At 44.1% G+C, this 14,454-nt stretch overlaps 1 long non-coding RNA gene across 1 annotated transcript in view; it reads right to left on the bottom strand.

Moving 5' to 3' along the window:
• LOC307221836 overlaps positions 1 to 10,350 on the bottom strand; it is a 49,733-nt gene extending 39,383 nt beyond the window's left edge. The window contains exons 1-2 of the long non-coding RNA XR_013841559.1: positions 9,988 to 10,350; positions 8,619 to 8,690 (exon numbers count right to left, since the gene is read on the bottom strand). This is a non-coding gene — a long non-coding RNA (uncharacterized lncRNA). The remainder of the gene's footprint in view (positions 1 to 8,618; positions 8,691 to 9,987) is intronic.
• Between the last annotated feature and the right edge of the window lie 4,104 nt (positions 10,351 to 14,454).

Below are 14,454 nucleotides of genomic sequence, written 5' to 3'. Positions count from 1 at the left end.
CTGTCATTCTCCAGTGGTTTGACTTCACCCCCAGAGGTGCACTCCATTGTCTTGAGACAGATGGATGCCAACAATGATATCAATGTGTGTGTATTTGTGTATTTGCATCTAGAGTTCGCATATTGCACTTCTGTGCAGAGACACACTTTGTATCTCACCATGGGCTTCCCTGGGTGAGTGCCTGGAACCCCTAGAATCTCAGACCTCTCAGAGATTGGGGTGGCCTGCAACAATATCATGTTTCTTCTAGTACCATATGCCTCGGGACAGATTGTTCTTGCATTTCAAAAATGCCACGGCAAGGCCAAAAATATATTATGTCTGATTGTAGGAAGTTTGTGGACACAGAGTTTCCTTCAACATTTCCATTTCAAATTGCCTGCTTGTTTCTTTACATACCATTAGTATTATTATTGTTATGGGTGACGGTATTTTGAAAGACCTCCTGCATTATTTACATGTTTCCAAATGGTCTGCAAAGCCACTTTATATAATTACTGCTTCTCAGGCACTCTATCGTGTAGAGTACAAACAGCAACACCTTAATTAACTTCTTTTGGCGAGAAAACTCATTCATGTTCCCTGCCATCAGAGAACAACGTGTTTTGGAATTTGATCTTGAGAAGGAGATGACAGCTAGGGACATAGTAGTGTTTGTTGACATTCTCCAGGATGCACAAAACAGGGTAGCCATGACATGAACGTGACCCAACATGGATGGCTCCATAGTTACATGGATCTCTGTACTTCTAGGGATCAAAACACTTTGCACAATGACTTCTGTACCTTGATGAGGTCCAAGATTGCTGAATGCCTCCTTTTCTAGCTGTGCTTTATTTTTCCAGAATGGAGATAGGCTTTTTTCCCTCAAACAGAGTTGAAGGGAATTTAAAAGAAGGATCACAGCACATCCCATTTTTGCTTCCAGTCAACAGTTTTAAAAAATGACAATAAAAACCTGCCAATTCTGTTTGCCTGATGATGAGAGTTGTCATGACATGGTTGAAGTGTGGCAGAAACTTAACTTCCCTGGTTCAGCTCCTCTTCACCACAAGCCCATTACCAACTCCCCTGATGTTTGGGCTCAACTTGTAATAGGCTCCACCTGTTGCGATTCTTGAGTGTCCTCCCCATTGCTGCCCTGCCCTTGGTTCCATTTTCCCACCCATTTCCAATGCATGGCAGCAGGGATGTGGAAGAATCCTATGGGGAGTTTCAATTAGGCCTTAAAGCAGGAAGGCATGGGAATGACACGTAAGAAAGGTGTAAGAAATCCATCCATCCAAGATGGATGTGACCCAAACAGCACCATGGTTTGTAAGAAATATTCCAGCTGTGCAAAAGCAGGTGTGGAACTTGAGGGGAAACAGTGTAGCCTGAGAAAGGTTTCCAAGGTCAAAGTAGAGAGTCTTGGAGCGGCACTACATACAGCCCCTGGGTTTGAGGTTCTCCACCCCTGCCTTAATGGCACAGGCACAGTACTCAAGGCTGCCAGAAACCATGTGAGTGGGGGGATGTAGCCCAAGCTTTCACTGACATGGCCACCCTGTGTTTGAACTGCGCGACTTCAGTTTGCTCACAAGGCTGAATGCTCCTCCAGAAAGAAATATTCTGTCCACATAAATACTAAACGTTGTGCAGGCAGGGTCCGCGGCCTCACCTAGTTTTCAATAGGTAAAAATATTTTCTTCTGGGGGCATTTACCTGTATTGATGTTGCTGAAATTCACAATCACCACCTCAGACTTGAACTTGGCCAACTCAGAATATGTTCTTTTCAGACTCACAGTGCTTGACCGCATTTCTGATTGAGTGGCATGTAACTCCCAGAGTTATTGTCTCAGAATTTAAATTGATCCATCCCTCTCCTCCTTAGTGCCTTGAGTCTTGCAGTGACAGCACCCTCCACACTCGGGGGATTTAGTTCAAGCATCCTAAAAATTACACATTCCTGAAATTTCCTATCCCTATCCTGGGTTCAGGAGTATATCAGGGACAAGACTCTGGGGTGCTGGTGGTGGTGCTGGTAAGGATTTAGGTGCCCTAGAAAACTACATTTTCCAGCAGGTCACTGTTATCCATTAGCTGTGGTCCTGCATTCTCTGGGAAGGTCAGGGGATCTCTGGATTGGTGGTCTCAACATCCCCAACATTGCCACAACTTCTCAGTGTTGCAGTGGGGAGTGCACCTCACTGTGCCCCATCCCTGTGAATGCAATGCTGCCACCACTGTGAGATCACTGCTGCTGCTCCAGCCCCCTTCATGAATCCCCACTATTATCATCCGTGACCCTGTAGGCCTCTCAGATTGACCTTCCATGAGATTTCCCCATTGCAACTGTCAGGAAAGTGTGAAGAGTGGAGTCAGCAGCCATCAAACCCCATTTTGTGTCCACTGATGTAGGAGGGATGTGTCAGCGCCCAATTTTTGGAATTGTGCTCAGAAAACACAGCCAAGAAGACACAACTGTGGAACATCTGCCTTGCTTGCAGGTGGTCCCAGGTTCAATCCCCAGCAGCGCCAGGTAAGCCTGGGAGAGCCTTTTGCCTGAAGTCCCAGAGAACCACTTTCAGTCAGTGTAGACAATCTCATTGTGTGGTATATTGCTCATGGTTTCTAGCAGCCCAGGACACTGTCCTCTTAGGTCCAATGGAGGCCTAAACCAAAGCCTCTCTGTTTCCTGTGAGTCTTCCACGGTCTCCTTGCCATGTAAATGTGGGTGCTGAAGAGCAGGGGTCACAAACAGAGGGTCTGTTGGGGATGCTGACAGACCTTTTCTGCTCCATGAATTTCTCCAGTCCTTTTTTAAAGTCACCAGAACTAATGGCCACCACCAGCACCACACCTTGTGTCAGTGAACCCCATAAACCAATTACGCATTGTGTGATGTATTTCCTTGGTCCTGAATTAGCCCACTGCTGGTCAGTTTCATTGGGTGAGCCTGAGTTCCAGTACTGCGAGAGATATTTCTCCCTCTGTGGTGACTGACCATAGTATAATCTTCCTCCATTACTCTTCCCAAATGATGATGTCCAGTCTGATGATGTCCGGTGCTAGAACAGAGCTGATAGCTAGCCTCTGCTGGATTCATAATCTATCTTTCTACTGGATTATAAACTAGCTGCTAGCACAATGGAAAATGATTTCCTCTGTATAAAATGATCCTCCTCCACCACCTCATCCTCTTGATTTGTCAGGGATAGATGCCTCTGTGTGTTGTTGTCTGTAGGATGTGGGGATACCTGCTTGTTTTCCTAGCCTAGCAGCCATATATATCCCTCACAAGAAGCAGGTGATACCTTGACACTGACAAGTCCATCTGTCACCCATTTGCCAACAGTCAGCCGCCACCACCACAGGACTCATCTGTCAAGCAGCTCCAGTACTGATATGATGCGTCTGCAAGGCCACAACTGCCTGTCAGTGGACTGACTTCTCTAGAACATCGCCGCCTTAACCCTGCCTCATTGTGACAGCTTGAAGCCTCAGGCTGGACTCTCAAGTGCAGTCGGAGGTGATGCTGCTTCAAGGCAGACGATCCTCAAGGTGAAAGGGGTCTCATTGTAACAGGAATATGGGCAGTGAAAACAATCCAGAGATAGTTTTGAAGACATGTGCATCTTTGTGTTTCATGCAGCATTCACACTCCAGATCCCTGTTACTATTTCTAAGAGTAGCTTCAAAGTAGCACTTTTATGTTGTTGGAACTATGGTTTTTCTTCATATGTGCACCTCTTACTGCTTTTCATTTATTTTCTTTCTTTTAAAAAAATGCTCAGATAAACACTTTCATATCTGAATATGATTCGGATATCCTAGTGTCGCACCAGCACTTTGGGGGGAGAAGTTGAAAGTAAATGGAGAAAAGAATCACACATTTTATTAGATGTGATCCTAAACTGATTTCTCTTATTGTTGTTGTTTAGTCGTTTAGTCGTGTCTGACTCTTCGTGACCCCATGGACCAGAGCACGCCAGGCACTCCTGTCTTCCACTGCCTCCCACAGTTTGGTCAGACTCATGTTTGTAGCTTCGAGAACACCGTCCAACCATCTCGTCCTCTGTTGTCCCCTTCTCCTTGTGCCCTCCATTTTTCCCAACATCAGGGTCTTTTCCAGGGAATCTTCTCTTCTCATGAGGTGGCCAAAGTACTGGAGTCTTAGCTTCAGGATCTGTCCTTCCAGTGAGCACTCAGGGCTGATTTCCAGAAGAATGGATATGCTTGATCTTCTTGCAGTCCGTGAGACTTTCAAGAGTCTCCTCCAGCACCATAATTCAAAGGCATCAATTCTTCGGCGATCAGCCTTCTTTATGGTCCAGCTCTCACTTCCATACATCACTACTGGGAAAACCATGGCTTTAACTATACGGACCTTTGTGGGCAAGGTGATGTCTCTGCTTTTTAAGATACTGTCTATGTTTGCCATCGCCTTTCTCCCAAGGAGCAGGCGTCTTTTAATTTCCTGACTACTGTCACCATCTGCAGTGATCATGGAACCCAAGAAAGTAAAATCTCTCACTGCCTCCATTTCTTCCCCTTCTATTTGCCAGGAGGTGATGGGCACAGTGGCCATGATCTTCGTTTTTTTGATGTTGAGCTTCAGACAATATTTTGCACTTACTCTTATACTGTTGGAATATTCTGTTAATATAAACAAATATAAAAGGTGCGCACACAAAATGAATTATTATCCTATGTACGGTACTTTATTACTATTATATTATGATTATTACTTTTTTCATTATTTTTTCTGTTTTGCATCTCCTCCTACTGTTTTTAATTTCGATTATTGGCAGGGCAAATGTAAACGTCAATGCCTTTGGAAGGCAACAGTTGACTTTCAAGCATTTTAAGAAGCCCAGATTAAAAATAACCCATAAAACTAAGTTTTATATCATAAATCACTTTTTAAATGAAAGCCTTTAAACAGTTTAGGGACACCACTCTGGAGCCTCTGATCATACTGAAATTAAGTTTGCTCTTTAATACTAACTCTCTCCGATAAACCATTTTAACGCATTAACATTTCAGTCATCCAAGTAACATTCATAATACAAGCACTCACTGAAATGCGAAAGTTCAGCTAGCAGACCCCCAAGATTGGCAGCATTTAGGCAATTATCATTCTGTTTTTCAATTCTGAAGATGAGATGTTCACATTTTTACCCAGTGGGGAATTTGAGCTGCACTTTACCACCTCCTAAAATGCAGTTCTTTTAAGCTAATATTATTCAAAAGGCAGTTGGCGGCCCTTAGCCTATTTGTTTGATTGTGCTGGAGCATGACACTGAATTTTGCCTAGAGCAAAAACATGAAACGAAATTTGGTGAGAATGTCCAAGGGATTTCAAGGGAAGCGCCAAGAGTAGAGAAGACCAGGGCTGTTCGTAGTGGGATTTGAAATAAAAGCCCTGAAGCTGGATCAGGCCCAGCCCAGCATTATGTTTCCAAGGTGACCAGTCAGATGACTCTGGTAATTCCCCAAGCAAAACAAGAGGGCAACAGCCACCTGCAACATCCCAGAGTTGCTATCAAGTTTTGCCTGAAGGAAGCTGAGGCACATTTTGAAATATGCATAAACAAACGATTTATTTCCATGTGCTTTTATTTTAATTCCTGCCTTTAATGTTGTTTACGCCTTTTTTACTGCTGTTATATCAGTCTTTTTTTATCAGTCTGGAAAAGTCCATTTATTATTTTGAGTGTTGCTTTATAACAAAAGCTGTTTAGAAGTGTCGTAAGATTTATAGTATAAGTGAAATAAACAAATGCAGCTCATTCTCAACCTTTATGGAAAATTAACCTGAGTGTGTTTAAAGCCTGAATTTGTGAAATTCGGCCTTTGCTAACCTGGTGCCCTCCAGATGTTTTGGAGTATAACTCCCATCAGCCCTTGCCAGCCCAAAGCTGTATGCCAAAGTTGGCAAAGGCTGGATTGTAACAGTATTTGCACATTTTCCGCCATGTGCCTTTTCCCTTCTTCACCTCTACTTTCAAAACTTGGCTTGGGAACTTCTTGGAGAAGAACCTGCCATGTTGCTCTGTAATATTACCAGTTATATAAAGACTACCACTATTAATTTTTTTTTTCAAATAGTGTACTATCAAATACCAGAACTGAATATCAAATGCCACACCAAAATTTCATATTTGGTTCATATTTGTCAAAATATATAAATATCTAGTGAATATTTCATAGCAACAGTCACTGAGGAGAAATTTCTGAGCTCAGATTCATTGACCATTGACATCATAGGCACTAGAAATCACACATTCTTGTTTTTGGGTCAAATCTGACCTTCTCCATATGACCGACAACCTTCTCCAGCAATTAGTTTGGCTAAAATGACAAGTTTAAGGGGTGGAGAGAAAGAAGATAATTAATATCTGAGGGAGGTCAAGAACCCTGAATGTGTGTGTGCCACCACTACAGCTAGCGTCACATTTTATGTGTGTGACTCCTCATAAATTTTTATCCTGTCAGTAAAGTCTCCTGTTTTAAATGGTATTTAGATTTTATATCCCACATTTTACAAGTAATAAAAAGCGCAATGGCTTTGGGGGCTCTTTAAGCACCACAGATAATGAGGGGAGACTGGGAGAACTGCCAGAAATAGAAACTCCCTCTTCTTCTCCTCAGCCCACTCCCCTAACTAGGCCTCAAACAACTGTGAGGTGAAGGAGAACTTTCATGGCTGTCAAAGATGGAGTGGAGTATGGAGTAATAGGGCACAGGGCATCCAAGAACTTGAGCAATGAAAAAAGTCCTTAGGAGAAATAGGAGCAACATGGGTGTTTGGTGTTCCCCCCTTTCCATTCCTACAAGCCGCATATCTGAGGAGACCAACAGATGTTGTTTTCTTCACACAGGCTCTAATTTACAGTAGTAACCAGGAAAGAAGAGGAAAAATGGGGGAAGAAAAGTGTTTACACAAAGGATTTTGTGTCGTTTGCTCAGCCAACTGTTGCAGCCAGTGCTTTCTCACCATGCAATTTTTGTTTTCCTTTTAAAATGAATTAAAACCTCACCCTGTGCATTCATCATTTTCACTGAATACTGGGTGTGGAGGGTAGCCACATGGATGACTTTCAGGGAAATCCCAACCTGAATTGGGCCAGAATCCAAATTTCTACTCAAAAACCAAAGACTCCAATGATCCCTCTAGTCCAGAAGTGTAGCTAGCCAGATGCCTCTGACATGCTTGCAAACAGGTTGTGAATGTACCCCCCCCCCAAACCAGCAAAATAAACCCACAAAACACCACCAGTCTTTAGGGGTCCAGAGACATTTGGGGAATTGTTTTCTAAAAGGAAAATAAAAAACATAGAATTAACTAGCTGAACTCTACTTATCAAGAAAGTTGCAGTGGAATATGAGAAGCCAACTGTCGCTGGATCAGGTCAAAGGCTCATCTAGTCCATCTGGTGGTGACCAACCAAATCCTAATAGAAAGCCCACAAGTAGGACTTGAGGGCAACAATACTGTCCCCATTTGGGATTTCCAGCAATTAATATTCGGAAGCACACTGCCTCCGACAGTGGAGGGAGAAGATAGCCTTCATGGTTAGTAAAGGTAAAGGTACCCCTGCCCGTACGGGCCAGTCTTGACAGACTCTGGGGTTGTGCGCCCATCTCACTTAAGAGGCCAGGGGCCAGCGCTGTCCGGAGACACTTCCGGGTCACGTGGCCAGCGTGACATCGCTGCTCTGGCGAGCCAGAGCCGCACACGGAAACGCCGTTTACCTTCCCGCTGGTAAGCGGTCCCTATTTATCTACTTGCACCCGGAGGTGCTTTCGAACTGCTAGGTTGGCAGGCGCTGGGACCGAGCAGCGGGAGCGCACCCCGCCGCAGGGATTCGAACCGCCGACCTTTCGATCGGCAAGCCCTAGGCGCTGAGGCTTTAACCCACAGCGCCACCTGCGTCCCAGCCTTCATGGTTAGTAACCATTTATTGCCCATGAATTTGTCTCATCCTCTTTTGAAGTCTTTCAAACACAGTGTTCCTAGTATTCCCCCCCCCCCCAAAAAAAAATTTCTAACAGCAAAGCAGTTGACTGTAAGAAGCTGGTATATCTGAAAAAGGTCTAAGATATTATTTTGCATTCCTTGTGTTTTTGTTTGTGGCAAACACACCTGAAACCTATTCAAATATTTGCAGTAAATGGAAGCGTTTCAGTGATTGGGAGCATTTGAATAACATTATTTATAATTGTTGGTCATAGAAACACATTGGAATGTGATGCATAATTAAAATGGAATAGCTTAAAAATGGTGGACTTAGGGATGATTCTCTACAAAAAGCAATTCAGACACAAAGAGAAATGGCAACATATTTTGAAGGTTATGTTGGATATTAACCTGCCTTGTGCAAAAAATTAATTTTGTTCTTCAAGGCACTACAGCAACTGCTAGCGGTCCTAGCACAGGAATTTTTCTAAATCTCATTGAATTGATTAGCCATTATGATAATGAAGTCAACAGCCATTAGTGAAGTCATAAAAAGAGGACTGTAAACTATTAATCACATAACATATATAAGGAATTCCTTGAATTATTGGAGGAAAACATTCGTATTGAGGTAATTTCTAGGATAAAAAAGGCAAAGTATTATTCCTTACCATTTGATTGTACTCCACATGTTTCTCACTGTAGGCAAATGTGCCAGATTATCAGGCAGGTCCATTCTGATACTGGAAACATTTTGAGTGAGGAAAGTTTTGTATAGTTTATTGAAACAAAACAGAAAACAAGAAGCACTTTAGCGGACGAAATCATGAACAAATTAAAACAAGACAGAACAAATATTAAAAATGCCTGAGGCCAAGGATACGGCAATGGGGCAAATATGTCTGCTGTGCACAAAGGTGCTAAAGCCCTTATAATAAAACAAAATGAATTTGCCAATGTCTATTATTTTACTACAATTGTTGATTTCTAACATGGCTTATCATTTCATATCATTTGCCCAGTCATCAAGATATCCTTCTTGCAGTTCCTAAGCCCGTGGGCAGCAGATTGACTTGGCTGGGCACAGAGGGCACCTGGTTACATTCTTCACTGCTGTTTACATTATGGCAATTATTTCTAAATTTGTTTCTAAACACATACGCAGGCACACACACATTTTTTATGAAAATTCATGTTTCCCTTTGTCCTTGTTTTTGGCAGTGTGTGAGTGGCCACTCTCCTTGGCCGTGAAGTCATACATGTCATAGTGTGAGATGACAATATGAAGAGGAGCCTTCTTTTCATGTACAGAATGCCTTTGCTGCAGAACCCTGCACTCAGCGTCAAGTTCCAGGCATCTGGGATTAGAAGGGAACAGTTTCTCAGTTTGAGGTTGCAACTTGCAGGCCAGCCTGAACCCCAGTGCCTCTGTCTTTAGGAAGAAGGCCCTGCCTAACTTGTGACCTGCCAGGCTGACAGCAACCCATCAATCAAACATGTCATCCTTATCAAGAGTTTCACAAACCTCCTCCTCCTGTTGCTGGTGCAAAATCATTGGAGAGGAAAGCAGGCTGCTAGGAACTCTGTGTTTGTAAGACTGGCTCATGAGTTTTTCTGCTTCCTTCTTCAGTATGTTTTCTTTTCTTTTTATACAATGCTTTTCAGATTGTAGGTTTGCAGGCAGAAATTTTCTTGTTTTTAATCTGTGAGCAGCACTTAGTAAATTTCAAGCACTAACATAATATTTTTAGAAGCACCAGTAATGGCTGGTGGGATGCATTTTGCTTGGTAAACACTGCTAAGTAGAAGAACACCTCTCTCTCTCTCTCTCTCTCTCTCTCTCTCTCTCTCTCATACACAACAACTCTGTTTATCCAAATGTTCTGGCATGTACTTTGATGTCTCTGTGAACAACCCGTTATTTCTTTATCCAATTTCTGAGTGCGCCAATATTTTAGATCCCACTCCGTTACCCTCTGGCAATTTGGATAAAAAAGGTGGCACTATGTACGGTTGCCAACTTTCCACCCCCTGCCTTGCCTGGTTCATGTGCCTTTAAAACAGCTTGGCATGCAGATAGTTATCAGAAATTTAAAGTGGGAAACTCTTTGCTGTTTCATCCTCAGGCTGTTAGGCAAGGTACAGGAGCAGAACCAGTAAAACAGCAGGCAACTCTTCCACCACTGGGCCTTGAATGCTCTCTTAGGTATATTGATTGAAAATGTGGCAGAAGCTGTTGCTCTTGATTACAGGGCCATGTGTGCTTACATGGTTGCTATGAAGATGAGATTCCAAGCCATCCCAACTCATTGTGAAGGTTCTATTGATGCTCTTTGACTGCCTGGACTATGTTGGAAAGGCATTTTGCCTCCATTTCAGTGATCTTTGACAGTGACTTACCACTCCTACCATTCCGATTCATGGAATATTTATTTGATTCTTACTAATTTGTGACTCCATGCACATATTATATGTCTTCTATTTATGGATTTTGAAACAGTATAGTGTTATAAAAATATTGTCAGTATATTATTAGCCGCCATGTTGCTTGTTGTTGTTCAGAGTGTTCTGTTTTGCAACACAGGGTATTTTCTTTGGTGGTCTATATTACTGGCAGACAGAGCCATCTTTCCCATAGGGCTTAGTGGTGCGTCGTGCCAGGGCGCCAGCCTCTCAGGGGCACCCCAGCGAGTGGGGGAGCTGCGCGGCTTTGCCGGTGGCCTCCCCTTTCCCTGCACGCCCGCCAGCTGTGCCCCACCAACCATATGACTGGCGGGCGTGCAGCTTGCCTCCCAAGCCTCTGCAGGAGGAGAGCGATCCCCACACAGGCTTGGGAGGGAAGCTGCGCACCTGCCAGCCATATGGCTGGCGGGGTGCAGCTTCCCTCCTAAGCCTCTGCAGGGATCACTCTCCTCCCGCAGAGGCTTGGGAGGAAAGCTGCATACCTGCCAGCCAAATGTTTGGCAGGGCACAGCTTCCCTCCCAAGCCTCTGCGGGGATTGCTCTTCCACAGCAGCATGGGGGAGAATTGCGCCCCCCAATGGCTGGCAGTCCACAGCTCCCCCCACTATCCATGGTAATTTGGGGGCACTGGGTGGATATTTGCACCCTGGTGCCACATCTGCTAAAGACGGCCCTGCTGGCAGAAGCACCTCTGGGCAATTATTGCTATTGCCAAGTTTCCTGCTGCTAGGCAGCCTGTGACTCTCCTGGTCCACTATTGTCACATCTGTGAAGGAGAAACAGTTTGAAATGAGTGCTGATCACCCAGCCCCAAAGGCGTCTGGTGGAAATAGACTACTGGGAATTGAATCATGGAAGCCAGTTATGAGCATTTGAGGGCATGGTCCAGGTAGGCACAAGAAACTCATCCTGATCCAGAAATGTGGCGAACTGAATTTAAGTTGGAAAAATGAGAAGCCGAGAGAAAAAGAAATGGACAGATTAGCCCATTCTTAACTACAGCCTGGCAGGGGGTCTCAATCCACCAGTTGATGGTCAAAGGTCATGGAGAGCAAAGCAAGAAGGGGTTAAAAGGTTCTGGTCTTGCTCCAAACCTCAGCTTATGCACCCACAGAGGTCAGCTGCAGGTGAGGTGGAAAGGCAAGGCAGATGAAACAGAGGAAGGCATCAACTGCTATTGTTCTGCTTGCATCATTAAAGCTTTCAGAAGGGAACCACGCTGTGCTAACAGGACTGGAATTTCCCATTAGTCAAACTAGCAGCCGTGAACATTAATAAGGTGCATGTTTAACAAAATATCTCTCCCCCTTCTTCTCTCCCTTCGCCCCTCCTCATTCTAAGGAACAGGTTGCAATTAAACCCCTGCTCTTTAAATGCAAGCTCAGAGAGAGGAAAAATTGGTATAAAATATGAAAAGGCCCGGCTCCTCTCTAATATTCACCGTAATGAGATAAACTTAATTGAACATTTTACAATGTCATCCTCATTTCCCTTTTTAATTAGGTCCTTCTTCCAGAACAACATTAGACCATATGATTGCGAGCCGTTCGTTATGGAAAGCGCCACAAACGAAAATTAGCAAGGGGTTAAGAAGGCACCAAAGGGATGCTCCGCCAGAGCTTTTAGAAACCCATTAGAAGCGGAGTGCTGGGAAAGGGGAAGAGGCGAGGCTAAAGCTCAGCCAGGTGCTTTGGCTGTGCCTTCCCCCAGCCAGGCCTTTCCTCTGATCCAGACCTGCGGGTCTCTATCAGGTCAGCACTGCAATCACAGGGCTAGGGAGGGCTGGGTGGATTTCAAAGGGGTTTGAAATGATGATGCCAGGAGGGACTGGCAATAAGGGGGGCATGATGAATATCTGCAGATTATTACCTCCTAAAGTGAACCCCACTTATTTGCTGCTGTAAGCTTGTGTCCTAAAATTAAGTTTTGTGCCTGTTTTAGTCAGAGCTGCATGTATGTATGTATGCGTGTGTGGTGGTGGGCAAACAGTGGCTCAATCATGCAAGCTGTCACACAATGAAGCCAAGTGCATATGTTCTGCACAGTGGGGGCTCACATCTTTGCACACAATTCCGCTAATGGCGCAGATGCTGTCCAGGCTGCTGGGTGACAAACATCCCTGTGCCTTTGAGGGCCAGGCTGCACATCACATGCTAATGTGCATGACGGCAACCGAAAAGTCCCCCTTTCCAATATTTAAGTAGGAAAAACGTCACCAGGAAGGGGAGTTTGGGATCATGGATGTAGCAAAAGATGGGGGAAACTCAACCCTTTTGACACCTATTTCTCCAAACATTGCCCAAGCAGCTTTTCTGTCTCCCCTTCATGTAGGGTTGCCAGTGTGTCTCCCCCTCCAGAAAAGGAAAAGACTTTGGGGAGGGGGCTGTTAGGAATGGAGAAATGCCAGGTATGGAAATGGTGAAGCACTCCTTCCCTTCACTGTTCCTGTGATCCCAACTGTCACCTAAATAATAATAATAATAATAATAATAATAATAATAATTTGACCTCAAGCTGTATTTTTATTTTATATATTTTTATTTTCAAAGATTTTTATACAGTGGTACCTTGGGTTAAGTACTTAATTTGTTCCGGAGGTCCGTTCTTAACCTGAAACTTTTCTTAACCCGAAGCACCACTTTAGCTAATGGGGCCTCCTGCTGCCACCGCGCTACCGGAGCACAATTTCTGTTCTCATCCTGAAGCAAAGTTCTTAACCCGAGGTACTATTTCTGGGTTAGTGGAGTCTGTAACCTGAAGCGTATGTAACCCGAGGTACCACTGTACAGGTGGTTCACCAGATTACGAGTCCACCGCTCTTAACCACTACACCACACTGGCTCCCTGAAGACATGACAAATCAGTAGAGATCAGATGAATACATCCACATAACTGGATCAGCCCTCAGGGAAAGCCTGAGTGATGTGTAGTGGCTTATTGTGTGTTGTCTACTTCCTCTGCTAAGATCCACAGGTTCAGTTTCTTTTGAAAAAGAGCACTGGAGGCCAATCAGTGACTCAATTTAATCAAATATGCAGAGCAGAAAGAGAACAGGCATTACTACAAGGCAGCAGATTTGCCACCCCACATCAGACCACCCAAGAGAGGCCCATGTCCTCAAGGGGCCTCCAGCCTACTCATGTCCAGTGTACCTGAACAATGAGAGATTCAGGACATGCAGAAAGGAAGCAATTATTCACACAGCACAGCATACTGTTTAACTGTGGAATTCACTCCCAGCACAAGAGGTGGTGATAGCCACAGCTATATAAGCTTTATAAGGTGATTCAACACCATCACAGTGGAGAAGACTATCACTGGCATAAATCTGACATCAGGAATCACAAGACAGAGAAACCAGTAGGAGAACATTTCAATCTCCCAGGACATTCTATACAAGATCTCAAAGTAGCTGTTCTATTACAAAGGAATTTCAGAAATAGACTGGAAAGAGAAGCTGCTGAATTGCAACTTATTACCAAACTTAAAACCATGGAGAGACCTGGTCTTAACAAAGACATTGGATTCTTATCTCATTATACATGACAAAGCCATTTTTCACCTTCTCACCCCTTGCTTTTTCCTGTAAGACCTATTGCAGTCGTTAAGAGTCGTCAACAGGCTCATCACAGCTATCTGCCAATCACCCATTCCCACCACCCTTCTGAGTAATACCCCTCCCCACCTTCCCACTATTTAGAAGGGTCTGGTGACTTCTGTTTCAGTGTATCTGAAGAAGTGTGCATGCACACGAAAGCTCATACCTAGAACTAACTTAGTTGGTCTTTAAGGTGCTACTGGAAGGAATTTTTTTATTTTGTTTTGACTATGGCAGACCAACACGGCTACCTATCTATAACTGGCTACTAGTCATAGTGATGATGGCTATTGCTTTCTCAAGGATTGGGATTGCATGTCTCTGAATGCCAGTTGCTAGGGGAGAACAGTGTGTAAAGGCTATTGCCTTCAGGTCCTGAGCTAACAGGCAGCCAACAGGTAGTTAAGAAACCAGCTGTAAAGCCTGGGTTGGGAGAAAACAGATCT

Source organism: Podarcis cretensis, assembly GCF_951804945.1.
Source record: "Podarcis cretensis genome assembly, chromosome: 8".
Lineage (NCBI taxonomy): Eukaryota > Metazoa > Chordata > Lepidosauria > Squamata > Lacertidae > Podarcis > Podarcis cretensis.
The sequence above is the reverse complement of the archived record's forward strand: the minus strand, read 5'-3'. Positions and strand labels throughout refer to the sequence as shown.